Source organism: Onychostruthus taczanowskii, unplaced genomic scaffold (assembly GCF_017590055.1).
Source record: "Onychostruthus taczanowskii isolate IOZ18803 unplaced genomic scaffold, ASM1759005v1 scaffold4, whole genome shotgun sequence".
NCBI lineage: Eukaryota > Metazoa > Chordata > Aves > Passeriformes > Passeridae > Onychostruthus > Onychostruthus taczanowskii.
The window spans coordinates 1,070,741-1,089,690 of record NW_024501459.1 but is presented as its reverse complement, the minus strand read 5'-3'; the positions used below and the strand labels follow the sequence as shown (position 1 = coordinate 1,089,690).

The window sequence follows — 18,950 nt, the reverse complement described above, 5'->3', positions numbered from 1 at the left end:
ACTTACATGTGGTGCTTCCCCAGTGGCGCTTTTCTAGCAGAAGGGAACTCAAGAGGTATGGCATGCCTCAGCAGCAGCTGGGAAAGCTTTCCTTGGACATCCCCAACTTCTTGCTCCAGCCAGCTGTACATGTTACATGTCCCACCAGTGGTATCAACATGGAAATTGGACCCTTCCAACACATCCAGTTCAGCTCTCCAGTGGAGGAAGGCTTAAGTGCCTTCAACAGCCCAATGTTTGCTGAGCTGCTGCCCTGCCTGTGGCTGTACCTGGAGTGGGTGCATCTCTCGAGCCTGTTCAGCACCAGAAGGTACCAGGAGGGTGGGAGTTTGTCATCCTGCTCGTTGTAAAGAAGTGAAGTCTCACTTAGACTGACATTTGTTTCTGCTGCTCTCCAGCAGCCCTCTCTGTTCCATAGAACCTGCTTCCCCCAGGATGGTTCCTGACTGCAAGCTAGAGCTTCTTTCTCATTAACTGGATCCTGCACAGAAAAACAAACATTTTCTCCACTTTTCTTACCACAATTGTTGATTTCTCCTATGAGTAACATTTTGTTTAACCAGCACATCTCCAATTTATTTAAATTACTGTTCTCAAAATGCTGAAGGTAAAGGACATCCCATATCTTCCCTTTGATGCTTTTTGATATACTTTTAAGCAACAGATAATTCACAAGTGACTGCTCATTTGAATTGTATTTTTTGAGGAAATTAACAGAGGATTCTTTTCTTTTATCCTTACTTTAAAAAAACAAACAAGGTTTTGTACGTTAACATGACAATGAATATCATCCAGAAGTCATAAAGTGGTTGCAATTTCTTTTCCTGGAAACTAATGTAATTAATTTCAGTAGAACTGCTCAAAAGAGAGAGTTTATCAGCATTAGCTCACAGAGATACATGAGCAGAGAAGAGCCAGACTAAAAAAGTGTGACAAACAATTTACTTTTTCAAAATTCAAAAAATAAAACAAAGACCCCCTGTGAACATTGGGCAATCCCCATAATCTCTTTTTTTCCTGGGACAGCATCATTAATTTAAGGATGAAGTCCATGTGTAAAAATCCTGCTGTTTCTCCTTCCTTATATAGCCCAGAAAGCAATGGAAAAATGTCTTCTGTATTAATGTATTAAACAACTTGTGAACTTTCTTTTAATTAAACAACTTTAAAGTTGTTTCATTAAACAACTTTCTTCTAATTAGGGTGGGTGGCTTTTTCCCCATTCCAAAGTGACAAACAGCAGGAATGCTGGAAGGTGGCTGGTGCAGCATCCCTGTTTCCCTTTCAGATGCAATGGGCTCACCAGTGACTCACCAGACATCCCCTGGGGCATGGAGGGCAGTGGCAGGGTGGCCCTCACAGAGCCCCACATCTCTGCCCATCATTTATCAGCTGGTGAAGATCAGGAGGTGGATGCCAATGGTGTCCAACTGCAGCTGGCTCAGGCCACAGCCCTGGAGAGCACTAAAAGTGATGTTGCATAATTGAGAGCACTCTTTGGTAAATTATTCATAAATCAGTTAAAGGCAGAGGAGGACAGAGCCTTAGCCAACACGCAGCAGCAAAGCCAGGTTGGTTTCAACAGATTTAAATATGGAAAATGCTGAACATGTCTTTTAAATATGCAAAGTCCCATTGACATAAAGGAGGAAGCTACTAGAGACTATCAGAGACTTAAATGTCTCTTTTGCAGAGATTATGGTAGTCCATGAAATGCCTTTGAAGAATTGCATGTTAATATCTGCCCAAGTGTGGTGACACGTCAGACTAGAGCCCATCGTTTCAATCATCTGTTCCCAGGTTAACAACACGGCAGCCAGAACAGCCCTACTTGTAACAGAAGACGTGTGATGATTTAAATTATTACAGTGTGTTCCCAGGCAGCACTTCAAATTACATTTAAATGGGGGAAAAAAAATCCCAATCCTTAGTGGAATGAAAAATCTATTCATTGTATAATCTTGGAAGACTTTTCTACAAGACTTAAATTAGGAGCCTTAATAAATCTCTCAGAGGCTTTTAGCAACTTACGTAGTGTTTATGTTTAATAAAAATGGTGGAGGGTTCCAACTAAATTAAATTAAACTAGCTCTTAATTCCTATGTTTTGAAAAGGCATCACGTTGATACTGTGATGACTTTATTCATGGAAATATGATTCAACTCTTTGGCTCACAAATCACGGTTACCAACCCCGCACGAAGGAAAAAAAGAAATCACAGCTGCAGTCTCTGAGCTCCTGGAGACAAATGTCTGAAAGCAAAGAAAACAAAAGAAACCAAAAGGGAGAGCTAACCCTTGGGAAGCATTGTCTAGATTTGTGGCCACCTCTGACTAACCATGTGCTCTTATTTTTGAACATCTGAGTCATCCCCTAGGGTGCTGCACCTCTGTGCAAATAAATAAATAAGGATAAACCAACAGAGCAACAGAAAATGTGAGCGGTTGGTGGGGATGGAGGAACATGTTTGGTCAGGGTGGTGAAGAGGGGAGAACAAACCTCAAGGATAAATACTTTCCAACCCCAAAATGGATCAGAAATAAAACAGCAAAACAGCCAACAAACAATCTATATCCTTTTAGCAGAGACCAATTTTACCATCTCTATTCAAGATATGCTTCCAGACAGATAATAAAATGCAGCAGGATTCTCCTCTGAATGATGAATAAAGGAAATTATGTCACTTTCCAAAACAAACAAAAAACCCCAAAATCTGGCCCGCAGTTACCAAGTTTGATTGTATTGCAACATAGTAAATTTTAAGATCTTCTCTGAGCTACACAGGAGGACCAAGCAATCCTCCTCTATCCCCCTCACAAGGCCAAGGACAACAGCAGGGTGATGGAGATTCTCTTCCTTTGTACATACGAAAGCAACATAAAAATATTATCTTTCAGAAAGACCATAAACTCTACTTTTCCCAACCTACAAACATAGTGTAACACCACTGCATGGAAAACAAGCAGCTCCAACCCAACTTGCAATCTGCCACCTGCAGAGCAGCCCCTGGCTCCTGCGGCTGCCCTCAGCTGGCACTGGTGGCTGTTCCCAAGCTGGACACACAGATTACATCAGCCTGCACCTTGCACAGCCACTTAGGGCACTTCTGCAGGTGGCTTTAAAATTACTGCCCCTGTTGTGTGAAGCCATTTGACAGCAGCTTTATTTTTATACAGACTTTGCACAGGTGAAAACATGAGCTGTAAAGCAGCCAGCAGGCCATGGCTGTGTGGCTTTGGAGAAACAAAACTGACTGCAGTTATCCAGATAACTGCTCGCTGAGCATCACTCAGGGAATCATACTAGGAACCAAGCCAGCATTTAAAACACACATTAAACAAAACTTTTCCTTCCCTGAAAGGCACGAATAGCTGTGCTAATGAAAAAGGGATGGGGGACAGCACAGGTGAAAAGAGCTCCTGGTGCAGGGTATTTTTTAAGCCAGGGCTGCTACTAAGACAGATGTTGCAAAGCCATACCCTCAGCCTGGTAGGTTTAACATTGAGAATTGCTATTTCTCACCCCAAACGGATCATGGGACCTTCTGGCTCACAGAGGAGCCTGTAGGCTACAGCCAGCATGCATGAGAGAAATGTCCCTAAAAATGTCTTGATGTTAAAATGATGTTGAATAGAAGTGCCATTGAAAATACCCAATGATTTCTGGCAAGCCACATGGCGAACAAAAAGAAAAAAAAAAAAAAGAAACAAAGAGAAACAAAGTCAACAATCATTAGATGTTGATGTATTAGATGTGTCTATGGACAATTTTTCAGTGTGACCCTCACCTTGCTCCATTCACAAACACACTTTCCCAGAATTAGCAGCCAACACAGATGCCCATATAGCTTCGGGCAATGCACAAAAGTTCAAGCTCCTGACAGTATTGCTATACACATACTGGGGCTGAGAGAGGAAAACAACTGACAAGGGCCCTTGTCTCAAGCCCCAGCCTCCATCCTGATGCCTGAAGCTCATCAGCCTCTCATCTTTGCACAGGCTGTCTGTGGGGCAAGGTGTACATGTGAACCTTTGTGATTTCTCCAGTCTTTAGAAAGCTTAAACCTGCTCTGTTATTGTATGTATAGTAACAGTGAACTCCCTTTTCCTACCGTTGGTGGATTTCGGGGTAAATCTAGTAAAATACTCACTTTTTCTCTCACCTATGCTGTTAATTGCCTGTCTATAATTAAATTGAACACAGCAGGACAGTAAATGACAGAAAGGCTCAATGATTTAGCTTTGGTGCCTCATAAAGTACTAACCTGGGGCACACGCAATACCCACATAGCACAGCTAAATGATCAATCTAAAACCAACAGGAACTTTTATATGGACTGATGGTCTTTGGCTTAGACCCCTTCCAAACACTGAGTTTTCATGAGTTATACCAGCTGCTGCTTGTATTTATTTTATAAACACCACATGCTAAGTGTAAATTGCATCGCCATCACCACTGATTTCACCCCAGACATGTCTATACAAGTTGGGGGTGGTGGAATCCAGGTTTAGGCTGAAAGCCAAGAAAGACCTCTCCAGTGGTGTTGTATAATTGAGGCCTTTTTTTTATTTTATTTTATTAAAATACTGAAACAACAAGCATATGGAAGAGTAAGATATTTGGTTTATCACAGTGTTATTGACTTGTTGCATAGGAGACCTAACACTTGCCAGCACAGAACCCAGAGAGAGAACCACTAGCCCAGACAGATGCACTCACAGCCAGGTCGTCAGCACCCACAGACCGGGTCCTGCTTTTCAGTCATCTTTTGTACTACAAATTTCTGCAGGCAGAAGATACAGGACAGGGAAAAAACAAAACAAGCAATGCAGGCTCTTCAGAAGGAAGGAAGTGAGTAAAGGTAAGGTGAATCATGACTTTCAGAGCCAAGTCACGGGGTTTTTTCCAGGACTTCCTTCCCATCTCTAAAAATACTGTAAAGGAAACATTGCTACTCCTCAAGGCCCTTTTCAGGTCAGAAGCAGGGTTCAAGTACCTTAAGAATAAGCACAAAACCACACTCTCTAGAGTCTTTAGGCATTTTGCCTGAATGGAGCCTTTAAAGTCTTAGATCAGTAATTACCTTAATGAACTTTCAGCTATTATTAGTAGACAGACTATAAGCAAGCTAGCTGTTTCCTGCTTTATTTTAACCAGCAGGCCATCTCTCAAACTGGGCATTCTCACACTGAAAACACATGTTTTGGTCAGCCCAGGTTTTTGGTTGGTTTGTTTATTTGTGTTTGGGCTGACCACGGCCGTGCTGTCTCCAGAGCTCCTCAACTCCCACGCACTCTGCTGCCTCCGCAGGGCTCAGCTGTGACACATTGTGGGTGCAGGTCAAGCACATCCCTGGCATTCCTGAGGTCACAGAGTTACAGCCTTCCCAGCAGCACATCCCATCAAGTGTTTTCTAAAAGCAAGGCCAAATAGCAAAGCAAAGTGCACAAAAAAAGAGAATTGCTCATCTGCAGCTGAAGGAGGTATTCAAATGGGGAGATCTTCCAGGGCAGAAATTACATGTTTGTACTGATGTCAGAGCTTACCTCCTGCCCTTCTGTATTAATAATACAATAGGACAGATTTTATAACAGAGCAGGACCAAGAGTGTGTGTAACAGTTGTTGTGATGACCTGGAGTCAAAGTGTGGTTTCTTTCTATGTATTATTTACTTATACTGTAGTGTGTATATATACACACATGCTTGTATATACATACAAATTCATATATACACATTTGCATGTGTATTTATCCACTGTTTATATATTTTATAAACTTACACGTAGTTTGTGTATTAAAAAAAGGGAAATAATTTTCCAAGAGGATTATATATGCTTTCCTCATGGAAAACCTAAACTTGTTCTTTTTTTTTTTTTAATATTTCCTCTGGTAAATTCAGCTTCCATCTGTTCTGCAGAACAATTCTTCCCTTGCATTTCTGTGAAGTGATTGAGATCTTCAGCAGTTGATGGTATTATTCCATTATCTTGAGTCCACAGAATACTGGAGGACACATCCATGTCTCCATTGCACTGGAAGCCCAGAATGGGGCCCAGTACTCCAGATGTGGCCTCACCAGTGCTGAAGAGGTGGGAAGGATCACTTCCCTCAGCCTCCTGTTAACACTCTGAATGCAGCCCAGGAGGCTGTTGGCCTCAGTTGTGGTCTATCAAGCACTGCTTCATTTTATTTTTACTTTTGCCTGCAAGTTTGCTGAGGGTGCACCAAAACATTATCCCATCATCCAGGTCATTAGTGAAAATATCCAACAGCATTTGACACCAGGACTGACCCCTGGGCTATACCCTTGAGGACCAGCCTCTGGCTGGACTTCATGCCACTGGTTATAATGCTTTGAGCCCAGCAGTTCTGCCAGGTAAAACCATTTCACTATCCAAACATCTAATCCATACACTATTAGGTTGTCCATGAGACTGTTATGGGAGACAGTGATGAAAGCCTTGCTAATGCTGAAATAAAGAACAGCCACCGTTCCAGTCCAGTCACGTCATTGTAGAAAGTCGCTGTCCACTGTAAATCCATGTTTGATTTTGCTTGATTTGCTCATTGGAATGGACGGCTCTGCAACACACATGAAAACCAATCAGCCCTCTTGGACCCCAGTTCTCTCCAGGATGATCTCCTCTGGGATTCCTCCACACAAATCCCTGAACAAACCAAAGTGCTCTCCTGAAGTCCAGTCCTTCACTTTTTCCCCCTTATCTCAGCATCACACACACACACACACAATCTCATGGTTACTGCTGCCCTCAACCCTCACATCCCTGATCAGTCTTTCCTTCCCTGCAAGTACAAGGTCCAGCAGAGTATGTCCCCTCATTTGCTTCTTGATCACCTTATCAGGAAGTTGTTATCAATGCACTTCAGAAACCTCGTGGATTGCTTGTGCCTTGGTGTTGTCCTTCCAGCACATATTGGGATGTTTGGCTAGGCTCCCACAAGGATCTGGGCCAGTGACCACAAGACTTCTTCCACTGAACACAGCTTTGTCTAATTCCTCACGGTTTACAGCAGACATCCACAACACCACCCCACATGTTGGTGTGCCCTCTAACACTGATCTGCAAGCTCTCAGCTGACTCTCACCTCTTCCCAAAGCAGAGCTCCAACCATTCCCACTTGTAACTATGGTGTGGCCTTCCTACAGAGCCTCTATCCAGCCACTGCAGTGCTACAGCATTGTCAGCTATCCCACCACATCTGTGCAGACAAGGAGCTCATCTGCCTTGCCCCAACCTCAGTGAGAGATCCCCAGCCCCAAATCTGCAGAGCTAACCCTCCTCAGCAGCTTGCAGTGGGCTGTGGCCTCTGCTGAGTCAGGGAGTCGGGGTAATTTCTCTGCTGAGTGCTGGGATCTACCTCTGGCAGCTCCCTGCCACTGCTGCCGAGCACAAAAGCACTGCCAGCCCAGCCCCTGGCCTCCTCCTGCACTAAGTGCTACTGGCTGCGTGCCGGGAGTGATGGTTTTACAGGTTCCCCCAGCACCAGCTGCCAGGATTCCTGACCCTGTCTGGTCAGGAGTCAGCTGGAACAAAAGCTCAGAAGCCCCTTCTCACAAGCAACTCTTCAATATTTATACCATCTACCACAGATATCACAAGCCAAGTGAAAATTTTACCATCTGCTTCTTTCTACAGGTGAGGAAAAGCAAGCAGTCAGGGTCAGACATGCCTTAACACTTACATTGGTTTTATCAGTTCAGTGATTTTCACCACCACCATTCCAATTATCACAGAGCTAATGACAGCCATCACGGACAAATTAATAATTCCACAGTCATCTATTACTGAAAATAAAGCTGACCCAGACATAGAGTGAAATAGTATGTCTAATACCAGGTCCACACTCACTAAGTACCTTAAGGAAAGTTAATCCCTTCTCTTGGATATCACCCAGACCTAAAGCAGCACATACCTCTGGCACACACAGAGGAAGAGGAAGGTGACAGTAAATCAAAGATTGCTTGCATCAATCCCATAACAAGAACAAAATCAGATATTATACTGTACTATAGGCCAAGTTGTGGCAAAGGACACCAGTGTGTGTGTACACAAAGGATCACAAGGGGATCTGATCTCCACTCTCACATCCACAGGCAGCACCTTCAGGCTGTTAAAACTTGACCCTGTGCATATTCTAATAAACTAACACAGAAAATGTCACTCTGACTTTCTCTTGCTCACCTCCAAGTAATTTTCCACCAGGTTCCCGTTCCATTTGATGAGAGACTTAATTATCTGACAAATCAAAATCCCCAGCACCCCCCACTGCTGTTCTGATTAGCCCCATCAGCAGCCATCATCCCACTCTTTTCTAGAAACAGGAAGACACAGTTACCTCTCAGACCATAAAATAGGATTATTTGTCATGCTGCCTCTCACAAAGACACAAATTCCATTTTTAGAGCAATTTGAATACTACCTGTGACTGCTTGAACAATAGGCTTCTCTTGTCAATACTTCTTTTAAAAGTACACTCAACAAAGATTTACCTTCAGGTGAAAGCCATTTTCATTTGAGTAAGGAATACAGTTGGATTTTTTGGTTTTGGATTTATTTGCATTTTTTTATGGAGAATTACCAATGCAGTCTGATCTCTGATGTTGAATGCTTGATGTCATATCAAAATCAATTATATGACCCAGTAATTAAACATTTGGTAGAGCACTTGGAACACATTTCAAAGTAATCCGCGTTTCCTTCGACTGCAATAATGCACTGAGCACCCATCATGTAAATGTGCACACTTTTACCTCCAGTTTCCATCTTTCCTAAACTTACACTTCTAATAATAATGTGCACCAGTAATGATGAGAGATTTATTTTAAGTATCACCTAGGACTAGAGCAGGCCTACTGAGATTCAAACACCATGGCTCCTGCAGATTATGCTGTGAGAAAAAAAAAATTAAAATTAATTACTTTGAACAGTAATTTTAAAAGTTAATTGTAATTTAAAAATTAACTATAATTAATTTCAAGAAGTCTCAGTAAGAGAACATTTACCCAAACTTCTGCAAAGTCTCTTCCTTTTAAGTTGTATACATTGAGAAGTTAATAATTTAATTCTTTTTTGCATATTCAGTAAGTTGTGAAGAGCAAAGACATAAACACTTACAAAATATGTTTTTAATCCCTTGTCCCCCTTCTACATTCAAAATATGTTCCTGTACACAGAAAAAACAAATAACCTTTTCTTAATTCCTTCTGCTGTCAGAAGCATATCCCTGGAGTGCCCAAATTACACATAATTTTAGAGGCAGCTTAACACTATTTGAGGTAAGTTTACCTGTATGTTTTCTCTTGTAGCCACTTCTTATAAATCTTTTTGTGTGAAGACAGATAACCCAGACTTTCATGGGCTAGCAGGTGTTCTGTCTACCAAAGGTACTACAGCTTGGATGCTTTACCCAAGGCAGTGTGCAAGTTGGCAGCTTGGAAAGGAGCAAAAGACTTGATGCACATCAAATGTTCACTGTAAATCCAAATCAGCAGCATGATTTGCCACTTCCAAGGCATGACCTTGGTATACCAAAGAAAGAGTACAAAAGGATTTCTGCTGTTTTCCACCAACTGGAATTTGGACCAATCTGGCAAGGTCTCATCTCAAATAATTATACAATCACAGAACCATAGAATGGCTTGGGTTGGAAGGGACCTTAAAGATCATCTAGTGCCAATCCCTCTGCCTTGGACAGCAACACCTTCTACTAGACCAGCTTCCTCAGAGCCCCATCCAACCTGGCCCTGAGCACTTCCATGAATGGGGCATCTACAGCTTCTCTGGGCATTGTTCCAGTGCCTTACCACCCTCACAGTGAAAAATCTTGGCTTAATATCCTATCTAAACCTACCCTCTGACAATTTGAAGCCATTCCCCTTTATCCTGTCACTCCCTGCCCTCGTAAATAGTCTCTCTCCCTCTCTCCTGTAGGCTCCCCTCAGGTACCGGAAAGCCACAACCGGGTCACCCCAAAGCCTTCTCTTGTCCAGGCAATGAAGAAACATAAATAGCTCCTGGCTGTGAATCAGTGAGTACCAAAGGGCAAGAGAGAAGAAAAAAGCCACATACAAATTACCCAAAACAGTCTTTTGAACCTATGGTTTTGCAATGCTGAAAGTTTGCTTGTAGCCCACTACTCACATTCCCAAACGTAATAACACACAGTCATGAAGGAAATACTGCCCAGGGCAAGAGATACATCCATGTCAGGATATAGCAATGGCCTAAGTCCAATTTCTTACACTGTGACTGGGTTTTTTTGCCAGCTCAATCAGGCATTTTATTCTAGAGACTTCAAAAGTACTATGCAAATTGCAGACCTGGCAACAATCAATCTGACAAAAAAGAGAACGAGTTGAAGAGAATTGATCTAGGTGGAAATCAAAGACTGCAGAAAATAATTGTTGCTGGAAACAGTGTGAATAGCTCCGAGCAACAGTAAATGCACTAGAAAAGTTACCTTCCTTCAGATACAGGGAAATAAATGTATCTGCCACCAATACCTCCACAGTGAAGTTATCTGACAACAAATGCACATTGTGTAATCAAATAAATCCCTCCAGTCAAAGGTGAATTAAGTAATAGCAGGTGTCTGACTGATTATGTACACTAATAATATAAAAAGTGGTACTTCATAAACAGAAGCTCAGACCTTAGCTTTTTGTTTAAGCACAAAAATTAGATTAGACTGCTAACTTCTGCTTACACAAAACCCAGGTTTAACTACTCCTATTCCAAGTTTAAAGTGGAGCAAAAGAAAACAGAAGCCAGGCAAGAAAAGCAGACACCTGAGCAGAGCTCCTGGCTGGGATTCCATCACCATTTCATTCTGATATGGGGTTATCAGGCTGGTTACCCCAAGGCCTCCATGTAGCCCATTTATTTCTGGAACATGGGAATTTGTATGATGTCATTTTCTAGTTGTGTTAGACCAAATGTGAATAGATCCGGGTATTATAAAGATTGCAGCACAAACAAAAATACAAAATCCACTGAACAATACAGATGGGGGATGGGAGAGGAACACTGAAACTAAAGGTACATTTCTAGGGGAAATAGATGAGGCCAAGTCACACTACTCACAGACAACACAGATATTCCTCATTCCATGTCCCAATGACTTGTTACATAAACTGCTTTTACCCAAACAGGAATATCATTCCCATCCTTAAAAGCACACATGAGCATTTGCCTTTGTAGTCTCCAGTTGCCAGAAAACCAAAGCTGACAACTCCTCTTCCACCAGACTTGGTCTCTACAGCTGTGGCTCAGCTGTACTGCAAATTCTCACATATACCCTCTCGTGCATTCAGATTTTAAAAAACAAAATAGTGTAAGAATGTGTTTTTTAATTTTGACCCATAGTTATTTGTTCCCTATGGGCTCCTCTGTAGTCAGCTTAAACCCACGAGTACACCCACTAATCTGAAATATATTTCATGGACCTCTGAGAAGCAATGCACAAATGGCCACAGTTAAAAAGATAGATGGTGAAAAACAAAGCAAGATTTGAGATTGCAGGGAGGCATTGCTGCAACCCTGACATGCAGGAGTTGAGACAGCTCTCCAGAGGACAGACAAGACCTTCCAAAACACATACACACATGGAGCTTTGTTCATTTATGATGAAACCTGAAGACTGAGGGACACTGAAGGTAAATGCAGACTGGGGTTGTAAAAGCTTCTGCACCAGACATTCCTCTCTTAAGAACACATATTGCTTAATTAGCCTGTAAGAATTTGACCCAAAACCTATGCATTTTGGCTGCCACTGTTCCATACACTAACACCTCCCAGTGCAGAACATGAGTCTTCATCTTTCTTTTGAAAAGTATTTTTTTCTTTTGAAAAGATCATGTATTCTCAGTTCTGTGAATTTTGCATAAGGATTGTCCTGCTTTCTGCAATGTTTTTTATCTTCAAACATCACACAAGGATCTTTCTGCTTACTGAAGATCTTCCAAAACTCAAGTTTTGCCATGAATAAAGAAAAGCAGAGGCAATGATGAAAAAATACCTTCTCAATACTAGAAGACAAAATGTTCCCACTATGTAAGACCAGAGAATCCAGGCTGCAAACAGTTCCCATATTTTTCACTAATTTCTGACTTCTGCAAGGTGTGTTCCTTGACTTAGAAGTGTTCTTACCTCACCACAGCCTAATTAGGAATGGCTGCTTTGGAGACAAGGCAGGGAAGAAGGAATCTGTGTTTATCACCACTAAAAGCTACCTACACACTTCTATGCGTAAATGCTTTGAGGAGTCAGGTTATAAATTGAATTTTTCTCAGTTGGGAAAGAATTTTGAAAGGCCGGTGTGGGAAGAACCCATGCTTTTAAGCTGCCACAGAGCAGCTGGGAGCCACAGAGCTCCTTGTTCCACTCCCAAGCAGCTTTGATGCAGGCCATGGGACTGCAAAAGGGTGATGGTCAAATAAGGAGGGGGGACAGACACTGGCACAGCTCTCTCTTCCTTGGTAAACATAAGCAGGCTGGGCCAGGCTGCCTCCAGTTAGGACCTGGAAAGTAGCTCCCTTGAAACCAGAAATACCAGCAAAGGATTGATCCTCTGCTACTTTGGTGATCTGGATGACAGGCAAGGTGTGCTGCACAGCAGAAATGCAGCTACCACTACCAGCTGGCCATTCCAAAAAAGTTTTGGGCTAGCTCATCTAACTCCTCTCCCAAACAACTGAGAAGAAACAACACAATTTTATTTGCCTAAATGCTTTGTAAGTGAGAGGATGTGCATGCATCACATGTGTTCTTTATACCTTAAAAGACCAGGATGGAACAACCCCAACTAATACTATAAAAATACAATGAGCTGCTAAATGAGAAGCCAGAGCAAGTAAGAACTACCCACCAAACAGCAGCAGAGACACAGCATTAATTTAATACTAAGACATTTTGCCACTTGTCTTTAAATAATACAGACATAAATCCAATTCCAGCTATTACACACAAAAGCACCTGCCACAGAACTCTAATTCTTGCTATGGTTGTACTAAACCCCTCCTGCTTGAGCACAAGTTACTGGTCACCACTCTATCTAGATAACTCTATCATGTAATTTTAACTTTGTACTGGCAAACATGTAAAAAACCAGGCAAATACTTAGTTGGTATCTCAGTTTTAAGTAGACAGAGAACCACGTACTTTTTGAATGGTGTCAGGAGTTGCACATACTTAAAGGGTAAGAATCTTTTCCCTCTCCACGGCCCTTCTGTCTTCAACCACAGGCTCGTTTAGTGCAGCACATGCGATCTGTCCATCTGTCAAGTAAAGCAGTGCACCATTCTTGTTGGCTTCAGTTTTAATACTAGAATCATAAAGGTATTATAGGATCATACAATCACAAAAGTACAATAAAGGATTAGAGACTGTGAGTTAACGTTAACACCGCATGAATAACACATCAATTCCAAATAAATCTGAAGGTAAAAGTCAAGAGGTTTTGAAATGACAGAAGAAATAGTTTCTACTCTATGGGACACGAGCAGTTCAGAATATATTTTTCAACAGATTGGAACCAAGGTGATAGAATGAAGAGCTTCCAAAGCAGTATTCTGTTCACAGCATGCCACTCCAAAGATCAAAAACCATTACACTACTAATTGAGGTGACACTCAAAGACTTCAAATAATGAGTTTTTAATGCGCAGTCTGAATGACAGCTCAAGGAAGCAAAAAATTATCCCAGTCATTGGACAGATATAAAGACATTGTTAACTAGAAATGTCATGGCTTTTAACTTTCATTTCATATTATTTCAGTATTTCAAAGTTACAGCATTAAAGGAGTGAAAGTATAGTACTACCTTGGCATGAGAATTTTCCTATACATGCAACAACTACATATGGTGCTGACTTAAAGGACAGAAATGTTGAAACATCTTCTGATAACGCTGTAATAAATCTCACATAGTGCAACAAGTTAGTAATATCATATGATACAGTAAATTTAATCTGCAAATCTTCAGACAGAAAAAAATGTACATATGACAGGAAATTGTTTCAGAAAGCACAACCTAAGATGACTATGACCATCTCCACAAATCCTCAAATTGTGATGTTGTGGCAAGGAGTTATTTTAGATTTCTCAGAAGCAGACAGTCCCAGAGTTCAAAGTGCAACGTACCTCCCAGAGATGGGAAATAATGCTCTCTCCCAAAACTGCAGTTAGGCAAACAACAAACACTGAAGGAATCTGTTGCCCAGAAAAGGTCAGGGCTGTTGGCAATTTGCCCAATACCATTACAAAAGCAGAGCTTCTAGTACAGGGTTTTCTCAGAATAGTGTTGACTCTCGTAACTACATGCACACATTTAAACCCAAAACTGCTGATCACCAACCACTTAGATGAATGTGGAAACTAAAGAGCCAGCTGCCACACCACACACTTCTACACTTTTGGTTTACACAGCTCCTCATTGTGGCAAGTTTTGTCAAAACTTAAGAGAAACAAAGCCATCTCAACCTGCTGTACTTCACCACAATATTTTAACAACTGTATGCAGGAATACTCTATCTTAAGAAAGTAAAAGAGATTAAGAGTGGGTTAAGTCCTGTGAGGCTGACTTTAAGGAGTTCCAAATGCCACATCATTTCCCAAAGCCATTCTGCGAAGCTGAACCCTCACTCCCATGTTAACCCAGTTTTCATGATGCTGGAAGATCTGCTAGAAACACCCTCTTCCGTATCTTCATGACAACTTCACAGCTCTACTGTTTAAGCTGCTCTCATTCTAATTGAAACAGCTCTTTATTTCTGTGACAATAGGAAAAATACAGAAAATTCTTCAGGTTATTTTCAAGTCAAGTCAGTAAGAGATGTGTTTACCTCTTACAGGTTTCTTCTTTTCTTGGCGATCTTTAGTAGAAATTGCAGAGGGAAATCAAACTCTTCTCCCCTCCCCTTGTCATTCATACGTGCTTAAAAATAATTATAATAATAGGATGTAATAATAGTAATATTAAAATTTAAATAGCCAGTGTGTTAAATCAGCATACCTACACATTTGTAACAATCAGCAGGGAGCAGAGTAGGAACAAGCACAACCCAGCCCAGGAAAACTTTGATAGTATGACTGCACAGCCATTCCTTCAGTACTTCTGATTTAACAAATACACAGTTTGGGGTTTTCTAACCCACACTACATAAAGTTTATAAATTATGAATTATAAAACCATGTTTACATTTAATCCATACTGCTTATATTAAAAGCAGAAGGTTGGGCTGCTGCTGTTAAGAAGTGGTGAAAAGTCATAAATTAGTATAGAAAACACAAATTTCATCAAGAGATCCAAAACACTGCTTATATGTGCATTATCTCAACATCTTCCATTAAGTTATGCATTTATACAGTTTGTCGCTTATATAAACAATTTTTTAAATATTTATCACTATTTTTAAATGGTAAAGACTAAAAAACATTATAGAACTGCTTGAATATGGAAATGCTACTTGACAGTTTGCTTATGTGTATTTTAAAAACCAGAATTGACTGTACATAAACTTACAGCTCTTTACAAATTGAGCTGAAAGTATACATCCATTTAGTTTAAAAATAAAAAACACAAGAAACCCAACAAATTTATAAATCACTATGACCACTATGATAGTAACACTATGGTAATGTAAGAAGTAATTTTGTGAGGTTTTTTTAAAGCATCAAGTATGTTATTTTTATACTTCTAGCATTACATCCTTCACACTTTAGCCCATGATCAGTCGGGTCTTCAACAGAAAATGTACAGCACATTGACTGAGGGAATAAGGCAATCAGCAGAACAGGAAACAGAAAAATGCATCTCCCACAATTGCTTCAACAAAGAGAGTTAAAACAGATGGATTAACAAGTTTTAAAGCTTTTTCTTTTTAATTTATTATCATTATTATTAAATAAAGACAACAGACAGTCATGTTCCTCCAACACCTCCCCACCTCATAAATCTTTCAAGCTTCACAAAAGAGTTCTGAACACATTATTTAGAAACATTGACGAGAAACATATTTTGTCCCACTGCTTCACATCTAGCTGGAATTTTACTCACATAAAAGACCAACAGGAGTTTTAAGTCATCTGTCTTTGGTACAGTAACACATATTCAGACTTGCTTAGTACCAGTTTGCTCCTCCTCTAGCAGTCGAAATCAGCCACACCAGGGCAATCTGGCTGTGTTTTCATAAACTAGAGGCCAGAATTAAAGCAAGTAGTAGTCAGACATCCTGCCTCTGCCACAGGACAATTATCTGGTGGCCTACTAAGTGTGCCTTCTGCATCAAAAGAGAGCATAAGAGAAGTGTAACTTTTATTTTTAAGCCTTGAGCTATTGTCCCAAAAGCAACTAAACAGCTACAACTCACCATGTAAGTAACCATGCAAAACACAAACACTTGTCTAAATTATACAGCTGTTACCATTATAGGTGATCAACTGTCATAATATGCACTAGAATTTTTCTTTTGGTATCCCCTATACAGTAACAAACATTTAGGAGGAATGTGCATTATGCATCTATTTGATAATAGTTGAGGGATGCGCTGCTGACTCTGTCTTGCTTGGTGAAATGCATTCTCAGCTTGCATTCAGGAAGAGGAGAGCAATCAAGGCCATTGGTAGCTTCACACCTTGCAATGTTTTCTGTTCTTTATTATCTGAGTAAGGCACATCATTTGTAATGTGGCTATTTCCATAGGCTTGCTCATTGTATCTTAAGGTTTAACAAAGTATGAATCATACCATCTTTGGCTTTTTTTTTTTTCTCTGCTTCACAGAAAATGTATCCGTGTCTCAAACAACCAAAACACAAGAACTTTGGCAACGCTTCAGAGCACAAAGCTAGTTTAAATCCCAGCCAATGACCACCAACACAAAAAGAATTATGTATTTAGAGTTTTTCCACTTCGTCCCTCAGTCAATTGGCTTCAAATGGTGCTCTGCTTTGCAAGATTTAGTTGACAATAGTTCAAATACGGGTTTGAAAAGAAAAAAATACACATTTGGTAACAATTCAAATCTTGCCAAAGAATGTAACACAAATTAAATACTCATGAGAGGAAAATTAAAATTCTGTCATCTAAATAGGCTACCTAATGAGAAATTCAGAATATGAGAAAGCAAATTTGAAGTAAACACAGAGCAGAACTGATACCTGCAAAACATAATTTTTCTGGAGGAGAGTAAGCACATTGCTTCAAAATCTTCTTCAGGGAGTAGAAGAGTTTTGAGGAGGCTCTGAACTTTTGCAGTAGTTGAAGACATTTTAAAATTTCACAATTAATTACACTTCAGACTTGTCCCAGTGTGAGCAAAATAGAGAACCAACAAACCTAAGATCACTGCAGGAATATTTTTATAGTCATCCATGTATTACATACTCCAGTGTCAGAAAACAGCTCAACTCCCTCCAGAACTGATTTTTCCTTCTGCAAAATATATCTGTTTAGAGCTGGATATGCAGATTCTCACTGATACAAATGGACAGACTATTACAGGATCACCTTGTACCACACACAGCCATGCAAACAACAGGCTCTTCTTGATGCTCTGTGAATAAGGCAGTCTCTTAAATTATGTTACCAACCAAATAATAGTCTACAAGCATTGTCTCAATAGCTTATGTTGTAATCTTCAAAAAAATTCACATTTCAGAACTGTACAGTTCCATTATTTTAATTGATTAAATATAGATTAGCAGTGTTAGTGTAAGAAAAAAGATTTAATGGCATCAAAGTCATTCCAATTAAAACAAGGAAAAAAAATGTTGCAATGCACTTCAGCCAAACCATCACAAATGATATGTTATATAAATACAGACACGAGGTAGCTGGCAGCTATAAATCCACCAATTCTGGAAGTGCCCAATTTGTCTAAAAAGCATAAATTGACAAATATCAATCAAACCTTACCATTAATAAAAAAAAAAGGAATACCTAATTTATTGCTTTTCATTGTTTACATCAGAAGTAGGCAAAGGCTTATCAAAGAAAGTTACTTAGCTGTTGATGGCTTTTGATCATATCCACTTTTCAAAAGAACCACTAAATAAAATTTTGAATGCAAACAGCTGACTCACTCCCAATGTTACATATTCTCACCAAAATGAACAAAGGTTTGCATTCTCCAAGGTGAGGGGCAGGGAAAGAAGATGTAATATCCAAAAGAATGGCATTAACTACTTGCTTATGAGAAATCACTAACAGAAAAAAACCAGTGTTCCCACCAGACAGAATACATTGAAAAAACAGACTAAGGACTGCAGGAAAGGCAGAAAGCTTCTAGCTACGAACACAGTGGCATCACAGCAAATGATTCATCTTAAGCAGATGGAAATAGGATGATCTGTAGCACAGGTATGATTTTTAGTAAAGCTTCCTGAAGTCTCTTTTCTGTGTGTTTCAGAAAAGGCAAAATCAGAACAGACAAGGAAAAAAAAAAAAGGCAAGTAACATAAAAGAGAAAAAAATGCAAGAAAGCAAGACAAAGGACAGAAGTAGGACAGACTTCAGCAATATGATCTGAAAACTGCTTAGAGGTCAAGTAAGCAAAGTGAAAGTTATGCTCATTTCTGGAAAGAATCTAGAGGGGAAGTAAAGGGCAGATGGGTAGGCTAGGGGGTTTTGTTTGTTTTTATTTTGGGGTTGGTTTGGTGTTTGGGTTTGTTTGTTTTTTTTTTCTTTAATATATTTATATACACACACACAGAGTGCAAGTTTCTCTAAAGAAGTGATACTACAGATGACAGAACTTACTCCCCTGCAACATATGGAATATCTTGACCTCTCAAGTAAACTAAGCATACAAAAGTGATAAGAGCAAAAGGTGCACGCAACACCAGCAGCAATATTATGTTTCGCTTTCCACTACTTCTGCCAGTTACTGTACATATATTACATGACTATTATAGAAATGGCACAGCCTCAGA

General features: G+C 40.2%; 1 pseudogene; it reads right to left on the bottom strand.

Moving 5' to 3' along the window:
* LOC121340310 overlaps nt 1–9,894 on the bottom strand; it is a 75,678-nt pseudogene extending 65,784 nt beyond the window's left edge.
* Nucleotides 9,895–18,950: the final 9,056 nt, after the last annotated feature.